This window comes from Coloeus monedula (genome assembly GCF_965178545.1).
Source record: "Coloeus monedula genome assembly, chromosome: 1".
NCBI lineage: Eukaryota > Metazoa > Chordata > Aves > Passeriformes > Corvidae > Coloeus > Coloeus monedula.
The window spans coordinates 150427300-150448903 of record NC_138781.1 but is presented as its reverse complement, the minus strand read 5'-3'; the positions used below and the strand labels follow the sequence as shown (position 1 = coordinate 150448903).

At 39.5% G+C, this 21604-nt stretch overlaps 1 protein-coding gene across 2 annotated transcripts in view; it reads left to right on the top strand.

The window, feature by feature from the left end:
* CYRIB (CYFIP related Rac1 interactor B) overlaps positions 1-21604 on the top strand; it is a 76060-nt gene that overhangs the window by 31145 nt on the left and 23311 nt on the right. For both annotated transcript variants that reach the window (XM_082284926.1, XM_082284928.1), the window contains exons 2-3: positions 2522-2600; positions 14328-14364. The gene's annotated coding sequence lies outside the window, so the exon portion shown is untranslated. The remainder of the gene's footprint in view (positions 1-2521; positions 2601-14327; positions 14365-21604) is intronic.

The window sequence follows — 21604 nt, the reverse complement described above, 5'->3', positions numbered from 1 at the left end:
GTGCTCCTGTGCAGCAGCCTCCTTCTTCTCCAGTTCTTCTTGTCACACCAGCTTTAATTCTTTGCCCAATGCTGGCAGATGATGTCCTTCCACTGTTTTTCTGGATGTTTCCATCATCCCTTCAATCCACTTGTTACATATGGCAGTTCTGCCAGGTGGAATTCTCCCATCCAGATTTGCTCCACAGCTATTGCTGCTGGCTCTTGCTTCCCTTTCTCACCTGAAGCCAGCCTGCAAGAATGGGTTGTCACGGAGGAGGAACTACAGCACAGGAAATGCTGAGCAACCAGGAGTGGGAGCAGTGCAGGACTGGAGGGGGCAGAAGGGTCTCCAGTGGGCTTAGGTATTCCTTTCAGTAAACCAAAATCCTGCTTCAGTAGTTGTGGCTTCAGTAGTTACAAGGAGGTTTAACCGTTCAAATTTGGCAACGTGATGCTATGTGTCCTAACAGTGCAACAGTGGAAATGAAATAATTTTTCTGTTTAATGAAATGATCAATTATGCTTGAAAAAAAATCCATTTCTGGTCCTGAATAAGAAGCTGTTCATACTGCAGTGTAGCAGTATGAAGGAAGTGTTTTTGATTGAGTGCATTGAAGGAACTTGCACATGTTGAGTTTCTTAAATGGTCACTCGGGCAGCCAGACTTTCAATCCTGTTATGGGCTGTAGGCAGTGATAGAACTGCTCTGCGCAGCTCTTGCCAAGCTGAGTGAAAGGATCTTATGGCTTCCATTCAGTTTTTAAGGGAATTGTTAACCTATGCAGTTGTCTGACAAGAGGACCATGAATGAGAGGGGCTGAATAGGGTAGTGGAACAATTGTTGAAACAAAACCTATGCGCTAACGGAGTGAATGTGTTTTGGGTCTTTTTAGATTTCCCCTTCTGCAAGAGAGAGAAATAGTGCTTCTTACAACGTTTTCAGAAAAAAACCCACCAACACATTAACTTGACAGGCACTTGCTTATCTTAAGTGCTGCCTTGACACAAATTCACAAAAGTTATCCTTAGTTAACGTTACTCTTCTTTTGGTTTTGCTTTTCAACTGACTGTCACAACTGTTTGCTTCAGTGTAGCTGTGCATAGGATCCCTTGGTTTTATTTGGCCCTTAAATTTTGCGTAGTATCTCAGAATCTTTGCCTTTTCTCCTAGCTGTGCTCTTCAGGTTGCAAGTTTTCCTTTGCAGAGAGGCAGGAGGCAATGGGTAGCATCTTTTGATGGCAGTTTTCACTGTGACTAAAATCATTCCCCAGCCCCTATATTTGTAGCTCTTCCTCTTCCCTCCACCCTTCCCAAGCTGGGACAAATCAGTAATGTTATGGCCTTTGTGATTAGAAATTTAACTGCAAAGCAGCATATTTTTGTTAAATGCTCGTTAATCAGGATTACCCGATGTAAGAGGAACTGCTGATAGCTGATTAAATACAAATTAACGCTGAATATTTCATGCCTCTTCAGCTGGATTTGAAATGACATGACAGGGATTTTATATTCCTAAACCAAGTTTGGGCTAAAAACAGACACATTGCAGAATATGCTTGACTTTGCTTTAAGAAGCAGAAAGAGAATTGGAGGACAAAATGGGAAGATCACTCTTTAAAAGAAACTTTGAGATGTGAGATACTAAAAAGAAGGATTCTGGTACCAGGAACACCTGAAGCAGGAGCAGCAGTGGTTTTACTGGAGACAGGTTAAGTGACAATACTCAAGTATTTAAATTAGCTGAATTCCCTGAAAGAGAAGGAGCGTACAAAACCCCAAAGGCTTATGAACCTTTCACCACAACAGAAAGGTACCAGTTTTGGGCAGTTCACCATCCAGTCACTGTACCAAAAAAGGAAGGCTGTTTGTTATATAAGTCTACTCCAAATGAGCTGAAATGCCCTCCAAATGCTTGCAATGGAATCTCAGTGCTGCATTTCCGTAGGAAATGCTATTTTGTCTGGCCATACAAATACTGATTTTTCCGAAACAAACTTAGTTTTGAAACAGAAAATCCTAGTGATCCTAGAGAAGTTCAGATAGGTAAAATCTGCCATTGGTGACATTTTTCTTTAACTGATGAAAACTGTAGCAATGAAGTATTTTTCCCTGTGTGCAATGTATGTGACACTGTAAATAAAGCTTGAACTGAGACCTACTTTTTTCTGCTGCAATTATGTGTAACTTGGCTCTGTAATGCAGAGATGTAATGCTCTATTTTTTGTGCTGTAACTATATGTAACTTAACTCGGTAATGCTGAGATGCAATGCTCTATTTCTGATGCTTGTGATCATGGCTAGCTAACAGCCTTACTGACTCACAGAAGAGTTTGTAAGGATGCTTCTCTGTTTGCTTGTAATATCACTTCCATAAAATCACCAGGCGTTTTTGAAATTGGCACGTTTTATTTGCATTCCTAAAGGATTATGTAGGTTTCTTGGCACTGCGGGATTAACTTTGATTTACCCCTGGCACTGGTTTATGTGATTAAAATACTGTGTATTGTTTATGTTTAATGGAGTTCTTCTGTTTTTTCAGATTTTGAGGACGAGCTGCTGTATCGATAATCTGAAGAAGGGAGTTCTCTGTTAAGACTGCAAGAAGATACTACTAACTGGTAAACACTTGCTTGGGTTTCTTTGCTTGTAGAATATTTCTTTGTTTTCCATAATATTTTAGGTCAAGGAGTACAAAGAATTTTGATCTATTGAAAACAAGAAGTAGTTCATGCAATATTTTCTCTTTCTAACTGTCTGTAGCTTACCAGACAAAAGACTCAGTAGCAGTGGATAGCTACTAATACTAATAGTGGGCATTTAAATTGGAATACAAATTGATTAAATTCCTGCTCTCTCAGTAGGAGAAAAAAGACTTGTTTTTTTTTTCCTGTAGTGGCATGTTAAACATAGTCTGTTTGCCTCTTTAGCTGAGACAAATACAATGTGTCTGTACTGTGTCCTATATAAATACTATTTGAAATGTGATAGTGCAAACAGTGAAACTTCAAATATACTGCTTCAGTATCAGAGTCTGGAGAGAGAAAAAAGGAAGCCTTAACAGAAATCCAGATGCTTTGGAAGATGCCATTAATGTGCTTGTAATTATTCAGTGGATGTTTGTTGAGGCCTAATTTTCACTGAGAATAATGTTTGATAATAAAACTAAAGATATCTTGTGATTCCCAGACACATAAAGTCATGTGCAGCCTGCTTTTAGGTACAGAATGATAAAAGGATCATCACTGAAGAGCTATGACCAGTTAATAGCAATTTGCCAGCCCATAAATTAAGATGTTGAGCTACAGTATTACACAGCAATCACAAGGAAACCTGAGAAGTTAGGACATTTGAATGTCTTAACATAGGTAAATCATATGCACACTGATGGTGGGTACCAGAGTTACAGCTCTCTTCTGAAATACTTGATGTTGTAGATGAAGTAGCAGTTTTCCTCTGTAATTATACCTTACTATACACCTTTTCTAAAGCTTGGATCCTACCTTTCTGTTTACTGCTGCCACTTGAGCTGCAGGGCTGATTAAACTGGTGTCAAGAGAGTGTTCTTAGCCCCAATGGGCTGATGTGGCTGGGTTCAGGGATGAATATGGAAAGAAGCACATCCTAGCCAATAAGAAAACATTAAGCGTTCATGACTTAAGCGTTTACAGATGCTTTATTAGTCTTCACTTGCCAGTTAATTTGCCTAAATTTTATAAGCAGTCGAGGATAACTTTATAAAGTACTTCTGTGTAGCTGTTGCAGAGAATATTAAAATGCTTTGTTTGGTTACTCTGCCAAACCTAGATTAATGATAGGAAAGTTCTGAAAGCTTATAGTAGTCACTAATGTGCATCTGTCAGAATGACACAGAAAAAAAGTTAGACTTTTTTTTGGGGCTTCTTTTTTTTTGGACTTTTTTTAGTTGTTATTTTTTTTTTAATATATAAAGATGACTTGCATAGTACAGTTATTTCTGTGTGATGATTTCAGTAGTTTTGTTGCCTGTAAAATTGCAGTTCCTGAAGCTAAAATACATATGAGACTCATTCTTAAATACCGGGTTTGAAAGTGTATGACCTTCAGTGTACAGGAGAAAAAGCCTCTGGCATGTACCTCATGCCACCGTTTGAGGTACCAAAGCACTGTATTGACAACATAAGTTTTGAACCAGGTTATAATTATCTGATAGTAACTTTTAGGATAATACTTCAGATTATTCTGATTGTATATATGTAATGCGTCTGTCACTAAATTTGGGTGTATAGCTTGCCCTGTACAGAAGACTGAAAAGCTCATTAGTCTAGAATTGAAGTCTTCTGTCTTTTTCCCTACTTTGGCTTCCTTTTCCAGCCCATCATCTCCCCATCTCTCTCGGAGAGAGAAGTTTAACAGGATGGCCATGCTGAGTGAGACTGGGTAGTTCTATGAAGTAGTTCTTTGTCTGCAGCTGTGGTAAAGTATTTGTCTTAATTCAGTATTTCCTTTAGGATCAGTAAGTCCTTTTTAGCTTGGGGTAGTGCTGCACAAACTTGGTTTCACTGTTTCCAGCATTAACTTTGATTTGGGAAGACAGAAGCTGAGAGCCTGCTGAGCTCTACTGCATTTTAGACCTGACCCAGGTTCTCAGCTCAGGCCCCCAGCTCTGGGACTGTGCTGAAAAGAGAATGTGACACATGGATGCTGTGTCCCTTGGGGCAGAGTGTGTCTGTGTCTGGGGCTTGCACAACTGGTGCCAAGATAAAAATTTTAACCCAGCTGGTCCTTGATGTGGTGCAGACTAGCCCAAATGGTTGTAGAAGACATGCATGCCCGTTTTATCCAGGTGGTATTTCTTTTGGTTATGATGTTTCAACTGTCTATTACCACAGACACTGAAGGACATGTAACATTTCAGTGTTTGCCCTATTTTTCTTGTACTAGCTGTTCTCTTTCATTACGCTAACTTAACTTGTATGGGATTATTTTTGCAGAGTATCAGTCGTTCAGAAAAGATCTTGATAATTGTCTTCTGCTTTCATGTATGATCTCTGATAATTATTCACTCTCATTTTACAGTGTTATCTCTTACATGCAGCTTGAACTTGTCTGCATGCTTGAAGATTTTTAAATCTTTCCATGCAACTTAGAATTGTTCCCCTGTAATGATGATGGGGAGATGTTTTGAGCAAACTGATTACCATGTTGGGAAGTCTCTGTTCCAGTACCGATATTGCACTGTTGGTGGATTAACAGGTTTTGCATTTATGCGAATTTTAATAAATATGAAAACACCTTCAGTATTATGTTTGCAAAGTGGAAGCAAATGTATGCCTGTCATTTTCTTATTAATTTTGAAAACACTTTGTTGTGGCTTGTATAGTTCTTATGAAAGTAATATTTGTCTGGCTGACACATCTTTAAATGTTTTGCTTCCTTTTGTGAAGAATCTTGAAAATTTCTTCAGTAACAATGTGAGTCTTTTCGTGCAAATCCCTTAATATGTGTTAAATATAAAAAGAGGAGGAAGGTTTGTTGTTCCCATACCTATGTGCCTAAAAAAGGTTTGAAGTGAAGGATTTCATGCAGAAGAGATACTGTATTGAGTAAGGCCCTGTTTCACGTGTTTAGAGAATTCTGTTTGGTTTTGACTGGTGGGGAAGTTTATATAAAGTCAAATATGCTGCAAGAAATACAAAGTTAGGTTCTGTTTTGTTTTGCTCAGTACTAAATGTTTCCTCTATTAAACAAGGAAATAGGTTTTATAAATGAGCAGCTTTTAATGGCTGCTTTCAGAAGGGTTTGTTTGTTTGAGGAAACCTACGTAACCAGCATAGAAAGTGGTGACATTACAAATGCTTCTAAAAGCTTTCAGTGCAAAGCCCACCAGATACCAACAGCAGAGTAATGTGGGAACATTAGGGGTAAAAGAATAATCTGCCACAATGATGTTAGAGACTGTAAATACATGAAGAAAGATTGTCTTTTTGACGACTGAAACCACTTGTACTTCCCATTTGTGCCACAAGTTAAAAACAATCTCCCTTGGATGTGTTGCTCCAATATATTGTTGTAGGTTTGCCTGTAAATTCAGCAGAACCTCTTGAATTGATTTCTCATCCATGTGAAAGTGGGTTCGTGAAAATGTCTCAGTACGTGGAGGTTGAGTATTTGTGATTTTGACACTCAAGATGGTGTGGTAGAAATTCTCATCATGATGCTGATATTCTACCAGCATACATTTATTTTGTATTAATGGTGGTGTCTAAGGCAAAGAAGAAGAACAGCTGACTTGTTTTAGGCTGAACTGAGCTGTTTTGTATTTATTTGCTGTATTTTGTCTTGGGGCTTGTTTAATGTGCCCCACTGCAATAGCACAGGAATAGATTGAGGTGTTAGAAGCTTTTATGCAATGCTGTGTTTTTAGAGTTTAATAGTGCGTATCATCAATGTAAATAATGTGCCTATGCTGAGGAAACATAATGTGGTATCTTTTCTCCCACAGTAGGTGTAAAATAAGTTGAACCTTGAATGAAGATCATAGTAATCTGCAGATGATCAGTGACAAGATTTTTTCGCTGTAATCAAGCAGAATTAAGTGTTGAGCTCTTCCAAAATATCCTTACTATATATGTAGTAGTCCTACTTCAACAGTTAATAGAGTAAGTTTAAAAATAAGTGAGTTTTGAATTTGGTTTAAAGACTTATTTAGTAAACTGTGCTCTGCTTGAGACTTCAGCCATCCTGATTTGTTTATGAAGGTAAAGCTGCTATTTTTCTTTACCTGTAAATAGTTGCTCAGGACAACATGAACTGTTTAATTCAGTTTGTCCAATGAGCCTTCAAATCAAAGGCATTAATTTTAGCGTTGTTTTGACTTTTCAAAAACCCACTTTTAAACAGGACAGCAAAATATGTAAACTTTTCTCATCAGAAAGACATTTGGCCTGAAAAGCTGTGCTTGTTGAGACAGGTGACTGAACGCTCATTTTGAGATTCATGTGGTCTGTTCTATTAGGTTAATGTCAGATGTTGCTTATTTCACTTCCTGACTTAAAGAACTCTTTAATACTTGTTAAATGATAATTCTAGGTTTTTGGAGGGAGGGTTGTTGGTTTTTAACTCTGTAGGCACTTAAACTATAAACATACAGTCATTCAGATCTTGTTAGTGTTCAGCTTACTGTTTGACTACATAACTGCAGTTTTATTATTTAGAATCACGGAATGTCTCAAGTTGGAAAGGACTCACACAGATCATCAAGTTCAGCTCCGTGTTCCTTGCAGGACTCACTACCATTAAATTATATGACTTAAGAACATTGTCCAGATGCTCCTTGAACTCTGTCGGGCTTGGTGCCATGACCAATTCCCTGGGGAGCCTGTTCCAGAGACCAGACACCCCCTCAGTGAAGAAGCTTTCCTTAATGTCTCCTCTGATGAAGCTTGCCTCCTTTTAGGTGATCATGGAATTAATTTGTGAAATTATTGAACACAAATATTGTGCAGCTGTTGAGACTCAGTGCCATTAAATTACAATTAAGACCTTGTTGTATAGCTCCTGTTGGACAAAGCTGTTGAGCATACACAATGGTCCCTAGGAGCTGAACCTGGACATTCCCATGTTTTCTCTCTCATGTTTGTTACCCTGTATTCTGTAGTTTTTGTACGTTTTTCCATCTCACACGCTACCCAATGAACATTTGAGATCACAGGTTAAAGTGACATGGTTAGATTCTTCCTTTCTGGACAGCTGATGATTCATACAATTGCTTTTAGTATTCTAATCACCCATGTTTTTACTAGAATAATTTCAAAACTGTATTACTGCAATGTTATTGTATAGCTGATTGGAAAAGCTTCTTCGTACCCTGCCCTCTTCTTTTTATTGTAGCTGCAACAATTATTGCAAATCATTGTGTAGGTAGAGCTCACAGAAATCCTGGACAAGGTGGAGGCACTTTTGAAGAGTCTCAGTGCTCTGTGTCAATTCCTCTGGCAGGAGCAGAGTTCCTCTATCCTTCTCGACAGAAATTGCTGCTTGTCCCAAGGCTCTCATGGAGTCACCCTTTGAAAAGTCCTGCCTCCTTTTGTGGATGAGTTACAACTGGAAGGAGCTGCCTCTGCTGAGATTTGCGTAGTGGGGCAGCACTGGGGACCCTCGGGGGAAGGAGTTAAAGTGAACTGCTGTAGTATTCCCCAGAAACTTCTCAGCCCTGAGCCTGTGGCAAAACTTACTGCTGCTGGTGCCCATAGGAAGGGCTTTTCAGGCTTTTAAAAGTCTAAACTGTGTTCTTTGCCATCTGAAATAAACACATCCATTGTTTCTGAGCAGCAGAGATGCTGTCTGGGATACTTCCACAGCTGTGGCATAATCAGCTTAGGTCTAAGTTCATCTTAGAGTTTTACCTATCATAGGGGGTAACTAGGGCTTCAGTTCTCAAGTTTTGATACTGTTGATGGATAGTTGATGGTTAGAACTTACTAAAACCAGTAAAAAGACCTTTTAGGTGGTAGGTTACTGTAACTCTTCTGTGGCTGGGGTTTTTTTGTGGTAGAAGTTCCTTGCTGTTCATATGACCTAGTACCATCCTGACAAAAGTGGTTTATTTTACCCTGAGAGTAGAAATGTAGACTATTAGAAATAAGGACTCCTGTTCAAGTGTTAGGGAATAGGGCTGTGGGTCTTGGGGTTGCTCAGAGCTGCTCCTTCACCACTAAAAATGTGAATGGCAAAGCCCTGCTGACCTTTGCTTGTCTTACTGTTTGTGTTGTGCAAGTGGATGAACGCTGCTGCAAACTTCCTGGGACAGGGCATGGCTTTAATTTCTGTTATGATGATATTGAGCCAAAATTCTGTGTTAAACTCTGCCATATTCCTAATAAATTATATCATCTGTGTATCTTAGATAAATAAGCTGTTGAATCACTTGGGTGGTATTCAGGAACACTTCACAACTGGGTGTTAACAGCATAACAACAAAGGAAGCATCTACTGTGGAAAAATAGTGATGCCAGTTAGTCATGGAGAAGTTAAACATGCAATGGAGAGCAAATGCCAATATCACTTAAAGGTGTAGGGATGATATCCCATATCTGTTCCTAGCTTAGGAATATTTCAGTATCTTTTTTGAGGAGTGGATGCCTGAATTCTAGATAGTTCTTAAAAATTCTACGCAAGTTATATACCTGGTACTAAATCATTTCAGGATTTGGATTTATGAATGTTCAAAAGAAGTACAAGATAATATGCTACCAAAAATAGAAAGTTCAGTTGTTTGAGTAATTGACTGTTAGACACAGGACTAGCTTTAATAATTCTTGCAGGCTTTTTAAACATTTTTTTTCTTGCAGTAAAACCAGAAGCTGTGTAGCTTGGACTAAAGTACCACAGCTCTACCCCCTACCCCGCAACCAACCACAAACAAAAACCCAACTCCAAATTAAACAACTGACAAAGTCCCATCTCTATTTTACTAAAATCCCTTATTTGTCTTCTGGTTACCCAACATTTATTTTTCTTAACTTGTTTTTAGAAGTGAAAAAGTTTATTTAAACAATTTAAATTAACTTTTTGATTTGGTTTAAAAAATCCTTTTTACTTGATGTTCAACTTAGAGGGTTTTTTTTCTGTGTAGAACTTTGAGATGCAAAAATTAATATTATGATAGTTTATTTTATGATTTCCACTAAGCCAAAGTAATGGTTTGTTGTGGAACACATATGTGTAAATGGATGAAATAAAAATTTCCATGCTGAATACTAATTTTGTGTGAATATCCTCTTCTGCCATGCAAGCTTCTCAAGTATCTTTTAGTTTTCCCCTTTTTTTTTTTAAAAACTTGTTGAAAGGGATATATGTATAAAACCTTGTGTCCCTCCTGTTGGTCTATAATGCAGCATCTAAACTTTTTTGAAAGCTTTCAAGGAATTTTTTAGTTTGGAACAGACCTGTAAGATCAAGTTCAACCAATAATCCACCACAACAATATAAGGTGATACATTAACTACAAAAGGTACTAAAAAAAAAATCTTGAAATTAAGGTCACATAAAGTGAAGATGCTATGCAACAGTATCAGTTTAAAGATAATGTATCCTATGAAAGTATAATAATAAGGAAAAATTAAATAAGCTTGAAAAATTATAATGGAACACTAAACCCTCTGATACATTCACAGTCCATTTCTATCATTAAATTACAAATTTAAAACATGAGTTTGAGTGTAGCAAGTAATATTAGGTACTGTGACAGCATTGAGAAATTATATAGTATAGGGAAAGATTTAATATAACACATGGACTTTTAGGATGCAATTTAGCTTCAACAGGATAGATGAAAATGGAGAAGAAAGATTTGAGCTGCAGCTTTACAATCAGAAGTCCAAAAAGTGGTTTTATAGCAAGCAACGAGTACATTTGCTCTTTATGAAGAGCTAAGGTCACTTTGCAGTAGTGATAGACTGCCTTTGCTAATCTTAGTCTCATATAAAATTGCTATGCAGATATAGAAGAATCTCTGTCTGCAGTCAATGATGTTAAGCATTGGAGTTTGCATCCATTTAGCATTGAACCATGGGTTCATCTGCAGATGCCCTGAAACTTCCTTTGAAACATGATCTTAGCAATGAATTTTTTTTTATAGCTTACCCATCTGTTATTGTTACTAAAGTAAAAATCAAGTTTTATTACTAAACATTTCTTAGTTTTCTCTTTTTATTGCCCACAAGATGCGGGATGTATTTGACTTGCGGTTCTGTTTTGGACTGAGCAGAGTTTTGGGTTTTATGTTTTAGGGTGTGCTTCTAAGGGTAACAAGTTTTTAGAGCTGTTTCCTCAAATGTAATTTCAAGTCTGAAGTTGGACCAAGAGAGCAGGAGCATCTAAAAATTGCCAGGGCAGGTAGTCTTTGAGCTAGATCCTGTTCTGTATCCAAGGGCAGTTTAGATTAATGGGCTGAGAACATCTGTGCTGTAGTCCACAGCTGGTTCACATGGATTTCAAGCTGATGATGCTTACCAAGGAGAGAAATAGTTCAAGCTTGAACTGCAGACTAGGAATTTAAACATTTGCTCTGTGAAAGCAGCAGCCGATGGTGTTCTGAAAATGACTTTAGTCGGGGTGCCAAGTATTTCACATGGAGTGCATGGATCCTGTGAAAGCTTCTGCTAGTAAGTGTTGCAAGCTTTGTGAAGTTAATACTTTCTGAAGTTCCCTGATGAGCTGAGATACCAATTGAGTACAAAGTAATTTAGACTCGGAGCAAAGTTGTTGTTAATTATTTCTTACCAGTCAGTGTTTTCATTTTTTAATAGGAACAAGAACCTGAGTATTGGAAAGCCTGAAAAATCACCATTCTTGTAGTAAATCATGACCGAGAGTCACTGACAAATCTATGCTTGAGTGTAGAGGCTTCTTAGTTCAGCCAGAGTTGGGCAGAAGACAGTGGTTTCATATGGGAAGTTAATGGTCAGCTGTTCTCATGTGAAATCCGTTTTCATGTATTGCTGAGTTAAGCAACATCAGTTCAACATGAGGTGGATGCCCAAAGCACTGGGCTTATTCAGTGGTTACCCAGTTTTTATAGGGGCTTTTTTCTCCAGTTTCGTTATTCACAATGATGCCAGGTTTACTTCATCTTTTATATTTGGGTACCATTTGACTTGTGTCAGCTACAGACTTTTCCTCTGACAAACTGAATGATGCTTGGTTTTGTTTCTGTTATGCTGCAGTTTAGATGATTCACTGTCCCTCTCTGATGGCTCTAGACAGTTTTCCATTTTTGTTCTCCAGCTGTTGTGACAATTCTTTGAATTTCTGTTGCAGTTGGCCTGAGATGTTGGCATATGCTTTGCCCTATTTCTGCTATGGTGAAGTTAGGCTGCAATTCAAGGGAAGGGGTTGTGTGTCTAAATGAGATCCCTGGGATGGGATCCATTAATATTTCTGCTGTTTGACTCCATGAGCTGTAGCCCATTAAGTAAAGTTAATTTTCCTGCTCAGAACTGCTTTTCTCTGTAATGTAACATTAAATATTTGACTACCTCGGAGTCACAAGGAATTGAAAAATGCTGAATCTGTATTATTCAATTTTCACTACCTACTTATTTATATAGTATACATGTCTCATCTTATGCCTGTTTGTGGTATTTCTATATTAATCTGCAGATCTAAACCTTGAGAATAAGTCAGAAGGATGCTCAGAGGTTTTGCAGATCCTCTATCCCAGCAGGAAAACCCAACTAGTGCGCTCTGAACCCGACAGATTTGTTCATTTAGATATTCCTTTCATTTGAATTAAGGTGCATCTGAAGTGCAAAAATTAATTCTGTAAAGAATCCGTTCACGCCATTAATTTCACATCTGGCCGTTTTTAATGCATCTTTGCTGATGTTCCTCCCCACTAAGTCAATTTCTTATCCATTTAGGCAATGCTTTATTATATTGCTCAATGCTAACCTCTAAACTTAATATACCCTGTGATGTGATGCAAAAAAATCAAATACCTATCAGCCCGCCAGTATAAACCAAGCGTCAGCATCGGCTGTGCTCAGTGTGAGCTGTTTTGCCTGAAGGCTTGCTCACAGGTTCTAAAAGATAGGAAACCAGTTAATGGATTCCTGTGCTAACATCTCTCTGCCTGTTATCAATGATTGTCCAGCTGACCTATAATTCTCAGCTTTCCTGGCTGCTTCCCTTTTGCCTAATGGCTTTTTTTTTCTCCTGCCTTCATTACCACAAGAGTCCTATAAGGCTTTGTTAATTATTAACTTCTACTCATTCATTGAAGCCTTCAGGACAAGCCACCTGAGGATCAGCACGTTGTTCTTGCAGGTGGTAAGTGCTTGTGTCTTTGTGTGCAGCATTGTGTCCATAAAGATGGAAAGAGCTGAGCAGTCCTCACTTCTTTTTCTAATAATTCTGTCAGTTGGAAATATGGGTATTTCTGTAGTAATGAACTAGTACCATTAGGGCACCTTTTTTTTTTTTTTTTAAAGTCACTAGGCTTGCTGCCATAGTGGGATTTTCTTGCTCATTTTCAAATTTATTTCTATAGTCTGCTCATTCTAATGAATTTAGAGTTTTTGTTTATAGCTCTGTCCTATCTGACTGTTCTTTCACTCTTTTTCAGGAAATTAGCTTTTTGCAGTAGTGTTGGGTCTAACTTTGGTTTCAGTTTCTCTTTGCACTGTCAGTTGTGCTCAGCTCCGATCTGCAGGGGACCAGTGATTTCCAGGGTTTTATTTTTGTTGTGCTGTCTCAAAGCACAAATTGAGCAGTCTGAAGTCATGAGAAGGGGGAAAAAAACAACCGTATTTAAAATATGCCTAGTGAGAGGGGGTGTGTTTTAGGAAATTGCAGCAGCTCCTACAAAGACAGTGCTGTTAACCATCTTTTTGTCCTGAGGTACTGGCTGTTGCTTATTTCTGAGAAAGTAAGGGGATGCTGAAGTCAACAGCCAAAGGCAAAAGCAGCTGCTACCCAAACCTAGAGAAGCCTGGTGAAGGGGAAGGCTTCTGTGAGGGAGATGCATGCTCTGGAAAGAATAGAGAGTTAAATTTCTACAGTTACAACCATGTCAGATAGTCATCTTTTTGCTTATATTCAGTTCTCTGGGCTGTGAAGAGTCATTCTTACTATGCTCTCTGCTTTCTTGCCTGTGGTGCTGTAGATCTTCAGAGCCTTCCTTAGCTAATGTTAGACTATTATTTCCTGTGAAGCTTTGAGTTACTGTAATACTCCATATCTTCTCCTTTAAACTGTACTATTAACATAATTATTTCACCATGTTAAGACAGTGGTAATGATGTGTACAGCACACTGAAGCTGTCCAAGAACACTAGTTTTGTTTGTTAAGCAAATGGTTTTCAGTGGTGGCTTGAAAATGCCTTCTCTGAAGGTCAACATGCAAGCCTTGAATTTTTTCAAGTGCACATTTGTGTGGTTGGTTTAGAATCTTGTGTGATTTTCTTGTTAAAGCAAAGTGAAATGCAAGCAGAACAGTTTGCCACTGGTATTTTATTGCAGCTTTGACTCTATAGTTATTAAATTTATTCTGGGATATATGTGCTTATGGATTATTTAACATGGCAGCCCTTTTCCCTGGAAGCACATTTGTTGCCAAATAATGGCATTCCCTATGTACTTGTATGCTTAGAGATAAAACACAGTTCTGCATTATATTTTCTTAACATATTTTTTAAAATTCCCAGTGGTGTATGGATCCAGGACTATGTTTATGAAGTACATACACAAAAACAGTGTGTCTGGATCAGATGTGTGCTTGCTTTTCCAAGGTCACACTGCATCGCATTTAAGACTTTTGGTGCAAAAGAATTAATTTCCATAATCTCTTTTTTCTTTTAAAACAGACTGGAGGCCAAGAACAGAGTGCAGCACTGGCTGTAGGTAAGAATTGAAATGTGACCTGCTTGAAAACTGCTGACAAATAAGCAAAATTGTAGTGTGTTAAAGGAGAGAAAGTGGGACCGTTTGAATGTTAGTAATTTTCCCTTCAAGAACTGTTTTCCCTCTCTTCCATCAACAACTCTTGAAATTTGTGGTGTTCACTGGGATTCCTGATCCCTGACTGAATTTATGTCTCTCTGTTTAAAGGTGCTAAACCAGGTTACAAGGGTTTGGTTTTTGCTTGTACAGGGCCTCACCACACAGCCTAGTGAGGCTGATTTTGAAAACTCTTCACCAGAGTGATGTGAAGTCCCATTACTTCAAAGAAGGCATTTTTACTGTGCACAGAGTTAAAGTGGTTTGGCCACTTGTGTGAACTTATCCTAGAAGACTGCAACTTCCTGAACAATTTGAATGAAGAGATAATGTTTTGGTGGTTTTTCTCCCTCTCTCTTTAGTAAAGCTACTGTGTAGCTGAACCAGATGCCTTGTGCCAAAAACCAGTACTCTGAATCAGCTTGTGAGACTGAAGAGGTAGCACATGCTCATGTGAAGGTTTTAGCTCTTAGTTTTATAGCCTGCTGCTTGTCATCTAAGCTGCTGCATAGTGTCTGTGTTATATTTTGTGTTTATTGTGCTTTGTCAGCACAGCTATCAATCTTCTGTCACACTGGGAAGATAATGGTACCAAATGTGAGGTAGGATTTATTTTTCTTCTGTTTTTGATTAATCATCAAAAAGGCTTTGAATTCTGGGGAGCTGAATGGATTTGTGTGGTGGCTTAACCCAGTCTAGATGCCAGGTGCCCACCAAAGCCACTGCCACTCCCTTCTCAGTTGGACAAGGGAGGCAAAATGCAACAAAAGGCTCACAGATTGAGATAAGGGTGGGGAGAGATCATTCACCAGTTACTGTCACAGGCAAAACAGACTCAACTTAGGAAAATTAGTTGAGTTTATTACCAATTGAATCACAGCTCCTTCCCTCCACCCCTCCTTCCTTACTAGACGTAACTTTATCCCCAGCTCTTTACCTCACCCTTTCCCACTCAGTGTGGGGAGATGGGGAATGGGGGTTACAGTCAGTTCATCACAGGTTGTTTCTGCTGCTGCTTCCTCCTCAGGGAGAGGAGCCCTTCACTGTTCCTGTGTGGGGTGTCCCTCCCACGGGGCACAGTCCTCCAGAAACTTCTCTGACATGAGTCCTTCCCAAGGGCTACAGTTCTTCACAAACTGCTCCAGTGTTGGTCCCTTCTATGGGGTGCAGTCCTGCAGGAACAGGCTGCTCCACCATGGGCTTCCCACAGGGTCACAGCCTCCTTTGGGCATCTGCCTGCCCTGGTGTGGGCTCCTTCATGGGCTGCAGGTATATCCCTGCTCCCCTGTGGACCTCCGTGGGCTGCAGGGCACAGCTGCCTCACCATGGGTGGTAGGGAAATCCCTGCTGCAGTGTCAGGGTCACCTCCTCCCCCTTCTTCTTCTCTGACCTGGGTTGTCTACACCATACTCCTGGTGTCTTACACATTCTCACTTTTCTCTTCTCTGGCCACAGCTACTTCTCTGCCATAACTCTTTTTTTCTTCTTAAGTACATTATCCCCGAGGCTCTGCCAGTGACAGGCTCAGCTTTGGCCAGCCGTGTGTCCATCCTGGAGCTGGCTGGCATTGGCCACTTCCCACAGAAGTCCCCCCCATAGCCCCCCTGCCACCACGACCTTGCCACACAAACCCAATACAATTTGTCATCAGTTTTGTCAACAAGAATAGAGAACGTTTTCTAGTGCTATGTCCAAAACTATTTGACTCCTTCATTCAGATTTAGGAATATATGGCATATAAATGTGTTACTAAAGTAATTTATTTCAGTGCAGAATTCATGTTTTAAAATACTTATTTTGCAGAATTGCAGGTTTTGATGAACTGTCACATTTTTGTCATTCTCAGGAGAGTTTATGATATTGCTGGTTCAGGCCCACAGTCCTTCTTGCTTACTGGCTTGTGTCTCTGCATTAAGGAATGAGCCTAGGAACTGGGCAAGCATACAGCAGTATTTTCCAAGTCTTTAATGAACTGATGGAAAAACATCCAGTGCTAGCAGCAGTAGTACCTTTTTCCTTTAATAACTTTTATTTACAAAGTCATTGGGGGTGTTGTTAAATCTGCAGTTAAAAGTGCAGCTTTTTAATTTACAGGATCGTGTGTACTTGCAAAGGATACATTATAAAAGTCACTTAACTGAGTCAGACCATGGGTCCATCTAGGCAAGTCCAGGCTCCAGGATCACCATCTTTCTTCCCTCTGCATGTGAGCACTTGGTTTTGCACATCCTTTCACACCCTTCACTTACTCCTCTACTAGAGCAGTGCTGCTTCTGCTCAGCAAGCTGAGAGTCATCCAGAAAAGCTAGGAAAGCTCAAGGAGCATTGCTGGGAATGGTACTGCCTTCAGGAAGAGGAATGCTGTCCAGCAAATGGCTAGAGCACATGGCAAATAACTTCTGTTTTCTTTGAAGAAACTATGAACCAACAGTGTTTCAGGTATTGAAGGGAGAATGTTTGCAAGTTAAGGTGGTGTGGTGTCTGCTTCAGCAGAAGCTGGGGTGTCAGACTTCTGATTCTTTCAACTTCTCCAACTATGCTAAGACAAAGTAGCTGCCAGATGCTTGACAGCATCATAAATCATCAGGGAATCACCAGTGTTCAGGGTTGGGAGGGACTGACAGAAACCCTACCCAAGCATCACGTAAAGTAAAGAACTGGAGACTATGGAAATTTTTGGTTAAGCTTTAAAGAATGGGACAAACTGAACTGGATGTTGCTGTTGAATAAGGTTAAAAACTGAAAAAAGCTTAATATCCAGTAAAACCTGAACTGTTGTGTGAGCAGGTGCCTAGGGAAGAGCGGGAACAGAGCTACCATGTATATTTGTGTTCTTCTAGTATGTAAGTATTTTCAGATCAAGTACTTTTAACAGCCAGATGTTATTATTAAATGCATTCTGTATTCTTAATGTGTTTCCGTTCTGTGTATGTGCCTGGTTTTCCCCAAGAGCTGCTGCAGACTTCTTGTGAGATGGGATGGGATGGACCTGTAGAGTTCACAGATGAACCAATGCAGAAAATCATAACTCTTTGTCACCCCAAGACACTCTGCACGATATTCTGTATATTGTTACTGATCTTAAACGATTGCAGGTTGTGTGATACCACTGAACAATAGCAAATGTTTCCCCATATTTCCAACAGGTGGCTGAGAATTAATTGTCTTATATCTTAGCCTTACTGGGCCCCTTTAGTTTGATTTTTAAGGTTAAAATAATATTGGTGATATGGTGGGAGAAATGGAAGATGGGGTAAAAAATTATCATATTTGCACAGCTAGAGGAATCTGGACCAGTGTGGTCAGGTGGTTTGGGGTTTTTTTGTTTTGTTTTTTGGGTTTTTTTGTTGATTTTTTTTGGGGGGGCGGCTGTTTTCTTGTTGTTGTTGTTATTGTTGTTTTGTTTGGTTTAATTTTTTTGGTTGTTTGTTTGCTGTTGGGGTTTTGTTGTTGTTTAGGTGGAATTTTTTTAACGCTTTCTAACACGAAAAACTGTGCAGGTTCAGTAGAAGTAGTTGGTGCTATGTGTTATAGGGGATCTGAAAAAGTAACTAGATGTAACGAAGATGGCTGTATCTTTGATCCTTATCTTGCAGTGAGTCTCTTGAAACTTCATATAAATAAACAACCATGTGGCAACCAATTTTATCCCTCTGCCCTGCCTAATGCCTGTCTGTTTGTTACTGTTTCTGAAAACAGATGGAATGGGAAGGAGCATCATCCTGCTACTCATCCTCTGTTATACCATCATCATCTTGATGTGCTTCATTAGCCTTCTGTATTCTGCAAACATATTGTGTTTGACTGGTGTCTGAGAAAAAGGAAATCCACAGAGTAATCAGAAAGCTGTCCCGAAATATGGAAACCTGCCATTCCAGCTCTGTGATCTGGAAGGCCATAGCCCTTCCCTTCTTCCTTGATACTTCCTTGATATTTCAGAGCTGCTGTGTTGCTGAACTGAGTTCTCAGACAGACAGTCAGTGTCAGGTTCATACACACAAGGTTTGTGGTTTAGCACTGTGACATTCCAGTAGAAGTCCCTTGAGATGGAATACGTTAATGGCTATTTATATCTGTCAGCTTGGTGACGAGATAATTTGTCATGCAATTGTTAGTGCAGGATTACAAGCCAAGGCACTGAAGGGGTGCAACATTTTTGGAATGAAACTCAAACAGAACATTTTACCTGAGTGTTGCAGAGCAGTTTAGGTGCTTGTACTCCTTGTCTTGGTGCATTAGATGGCATCACTGAGATCCCTCAGTGCAGCTGCGTCCAGCTCTGATACCGAAACGTGTGGCAGTGATAGATGGGAATTCAACTGCTCTGAAAGATAACCATTTCCAAATCAAACTAGGCAGGAAGAGGCATGCTGTCTCACATGTGAAATACCAACTGAAAAATGGTACATCAACTGGATTAGTTAGGAAGTAATGAATCGAAACAGTACTTCCTTTTTTTAGCATTTAGATAAAACTTAGAGATTTGGTTTTGGGGGTTTTGGGCTTTTTTAATTTTTGGTTGGGGTTTTGCTTTTTTTCTTTATACAGAGGTGAAAAGTTGGCAGGAGAAGGACTTACCATACAAATTACTGTTGGGTTTGGTTTTTTTTGGAGACGAGAGCTTGAGGGTTCTTAAATTATAGGCTGACATCCTTGAAATACGAAACTGTCTTAGTAATGTGGTAGTATAGCACAGTTTGAAAAGGCATGCCATCTTTTGTAGAGTAAGCAGCTTTTCTCTAAAAGAATTAAAAACCATGTAAATCTGCCACAGCTCTTAATAAATAGGCTTTTTGTTTCTTTATGTACCTGATAAAAATGTTCCCAGTTTACTTTGAAAAAAAGGCAGACTTCGAGCTCAGCCAGTGTTTCCAGGATAATGCCGCAGTACTGAAGGCAGTGCTTTGACGGGAGGGCCGTGGCCGGTTCCGAGCTGTTGGGCTCTGGGATCCATCGGGCACGCTGGTCCCGGCTGCCGTGTCTCTGGGATATCCAGCGGTGGGGCAGCGGCCTCTGTTGGGGGAATCGCAGCGCTGCAAGAGGCTCTGCGCATCTCCAGCGCTGGAGGAGAAAGCAGAGTGTAAATTGCATTGCAGAGGAAATGTCACTGAACTGGAAAAGGTGGGTTTTCCCGATGGCTGCAACGTAATGGAATTAAAAAGAGCATTTTGCAGAATTAAGTTAAAGCATGTTGGGCTTGTGTTATTTTGAAAGAGGAAAGCAAAATTAATTATTTTTTAGCCCCAGATTCACTCTTGGAAAAATTGTGCGGTTACTTGCTGAAGGGTAAATCAGAGCAGATTTTTGGAGCATAGTCTCTACTCTGTTCAATACAAGTTCTGTTTTAAAAACAAGCGTAATTCTTCCAGACAAATTGGGTTCATTCCAGACTTGTGTGAGCATGCTTAGTTATTTTATTGTAGCTCCTGTCAAATGCGTTATTCAGTGTCAGCTGTGCCACTAAAATGTTCCCAAACTAGCAAGGCTGTAAGACTGCTTCTAAAGAAACTGTGGATTCTTCAGGGCCTTTCCCTTGATTTCCTCTAAGAGGAAAAATGGACTGAATAAACACTGCCCTGACCGTACTTCACAATTCTGGTTTTGAGGAATGTGAGTCTATTCACTAGTCTGTTTTCCCTGGCAGACCTCCATCCTCCTGATATGACAAGTTTTGAATTCAGTTTTGTTCTAAAGGAGACTTTATTGATGATGTGTGATCTCAAAAAAAACCCAAACCAAAACAAAAAACTTCAGTTTCAACTAAAACAGGTTATTGTATCAAAGTCAGTTTAGCCAAATGAGCTGACATCAGAGGCGGCTTCAAACGGCTTTTCAGTAGTCTGAATACTTACCTTCTTATACAAAAACGTTTCCTATCTGACTGTATAATTTGTTTTTCCACTATTGAGATAAGATGCTAATGATTGAAGCCCCAGTAATTCAGTGATATAGGCGGGGTGGGGGGTGGGTTGGCCTGCATATCTTTTACTCTTCTTGTGGTTGGTTTGCAGTCCCTGGTTCGTGACCACTGGGTGTCAGCAGTGCAGAGCCGTGTGCAGGTCTGGGCATGGGTTTGGACTGGGAATTGTGTCCCAAAAGCGTCTGTAAAAACTCCTGGAATCTTAATTCTTGCTCAAAAAACTTGTCCATTGGTGAATGAAACTGTGGGGTTTGTGCAGAACTGGGGGTGGCTCTGGCACTTCATTCATGTGTTTGATTCAGAGCATTTACACAGGTGACACAATTTGAACTGTTACCTTTAGTATTAGTGATGTTAGAGCTGTGATGGATCCTGTAAATGAAACCAGCTTATCCAAAATATAACTTGTTTCAAGCTAATGGCACCAAGCTTCCCCTTCCTAAATCTGAAGGTGCTAATGAATGATAGCTACTATTTTTTTTTAATATTGACTCTAATTATTTATTTTCTGGTACGTATAGTATTACTTTGGGATTTTGTATAATGGCAGATCTTTATTACTTGCAACACCACTAACATCAATAGTAGGAATTGGAATGTGTCAGAAGGCATCTCTGCTGCTCCAGCACTATTCAGAAGAGAAGTAAATGTGCGTTAGTCTAGGAAAAACATGTTTGTATCCAGGGAGAATGTTACAAGTCAGAAAAGAGTGCTTCCTGCGGTGCATTTTACCAGCTTGTTTCCATCTCTGCAGCAGTGTCTAGCATTTAAGGTTGAGAGCAGAAACGTTCTCACTGGTTGTGAAGCTTTGCTGCTTCATTGGCAGAGAAAGCGACTCGGGATCCCATAGGCTGCCAGGTTGTGATGCCATGTGTTGCTAAGGGCTGCCTTGGATTCAGCTGATGTGGGCAGACACCTATTTGCTGCCTCATTTCTTTTTTCTTTTTTTTTTTTTTCTTCTCCCTGTTCATGGCTAGATACTGTTCAGTAAGCCTTGAAACAATTGTCAGGCTGATAGGATTATCCTTCTAGAAAAACAGTATAGGGAAACATTCAGTGTTTTGTTCATGTAGTAACACTGTGAGTGTCATAACACAGTAGTATTCCGCTATAATGCTAGGCTTTTAATGCTATAAATGGGGTTTTTTTTCCTTATTATTTTGCCAGAAATATCTCTGAATTGGAGGTTTATGCCACACTTACATGACCAAATGAAAATTTAAA